Source organism: Grammomys surdaster, unplaced genomic scaffold, assembly GCF_004785775.1.
Source record: "Grammomys surdaster isolate TR1022 unplaced genomic scaffold, NIH_TR_1.0 234, whole genome shotgun sequence".
Taxonomy (NCBI): domain Eukaryota; kingdom Metazoa; phylum Chordata; class Mammalia; order Rodentia; family Muridae; genus Grammomys; species Grammomys surdaster.
Genome location: NW_021604679.1, coordinates 2647150 through 2648813, shown reverse-complemented (window position 1 = coordinate 2648813; position 1664 = coordinate 2647150). Strand labels below are relative to the sequence as shown.

At 46.8% G+C, this 1664-nt stretch overlaps 1 pseudogene; it reads right to left on the bottom strand.

The window, feature by feature from the left end:
- Nucleotides 1-286: 286 nt before the first annotated feature.
- LOC114626379 lies at nucleotides 287-866 on the bottom strand (annotated as a pseudogene).
- Nucleotides 867-1664: the final 798 nt, after the last annotated feature.

Sequence of the window (1664 nt, the reverse complement as noted above, 5' to 3'; positions counted from 1 at the left end):
CAGTGTAAAGAAGGAAATTAAAAATGCAAAACAATAGGCAGTATCTCTAGGCAATAATTTCAAATTGAACTGGACTGTTAAAGAAAAAATTGTGAGCCAGTCCAAAACATACAATTATCACTTTGTCAGTGAACATTCCTTGTGTTGGCAACAGTATACCTCCTGCTGACAGACTATATCCTCCATATCAGTATATAGGCGTCTTTCTCTGAAAAATGTCCAGAAGAGATGAAGAGGGAAAGGCTAGGGACTGTGAGGCATTGCCCAGGGTCCCAGTGCCCAGAATTCAGAACTTCAGGGGAATGGCAGGCCAGTACTTCAGCTGCTTTCTGTCACAGTGCTTATCAAAGCTCAACTGCATAGCAGCCTCCATGGCCAGGATCTTGGGAGCACTGTAACCATACAAGCATTTCATCTCTGCTTGGTCCCGCTCCTAGGGCTTCTCAGATGGGGGCTCCACTGACCTGTGGTGGTTGAAGTATAGGCCATGGTCTGAGTTCACATAGTCATTCAGGTGCTCTGCGGCCAACTGCTGCTGTTGCCGTCTCTCTTCTCTGTGCCTCTCAGTCTGTTCGAAGTACTGGTGGAGGGAACTCCTCGGTGATTTCCTTATTTCTCAGGTCGCACTCCACTTCATCATTTGAATCGGACTCCAGCTCTTCCTCCTCATATAGTGCTTCATTTTCTCTTGTGGATGCCTGGGTTCTATTGCTGCTATGCAGAGGCTGCCCAGGGCTTTTGAGATGGGAAACACTGTAGGCATTCTGGCGGCTTCGAATCCAAAGCATTGCATGATAATGTTGTCAGTATCTTGCTTATACTGGGTGAGAATACCAAGATGAAGTAGTCCTCCATTTTGAGGCCATTGCTGTTATCTCTGATTACAAAAGTCTAAATGGGAACTCATGGGCACGTAGCTTGAAGATCTCGGGCGGTGAGCAACAACGGACCTAGTTCTCGTGGTAGGGTATCGTTTATTTTGTTGAAAAGAGAAGCTGACAACTGCGATCCTTTCTTTTTGTTTTGTTTTCATATTTTACTTTGAAGATTTTTATGCTCTTAAAATAGCTCATAATGGAATTACTTGAAAATTCTGAGAAGCTAGTAAAGGCACACTGCCTCTAGGGTGGGAGAGTGAAATAAGCATTTTGGAAAGAGAGGTTAGGAAAGAGAGAAAAATGAGGGAAACATGGGGACAGAGAGCCCATCCTGAAGCACTGTGACGGCTGGGGCAGCATCCCAGCCGGACGGTGCTGGTGGTGAGGTGCTCTGAGGACTGGTCGGCATACAGAGGGAAAGGCAAAGATTTACAATGATCTAAGATTGAGTCTCCGAGGTAGTAGGTAGTGATGGAGGAGAGGCTGGGGCTGCTTGTTTCAAATCCTTGTTAGATGGTTTCTAAGTGGTTTAGGAAGAGAAGTAAGGGAACCTGAATGTAATGGCTAAAACCAGAGAAAACCTCCCCCCCACACCCCTTCCCAGCGAATGGCATGTGGGAGGTGAGCAGGCAATAGGACCAGCTGATAGGTTATTAGGTTTTCAAATGAGAGTGGGTTTTCAGTGTTCCCTGGTTGTTGGATGTGGAGAGAGAGGGAGAGAGAGAGAGGGAAAAAGGGAGAGGGGAAGAGGGGGAAGAGGGAGAGGGGGAGGGGGGAGAGAGAGAA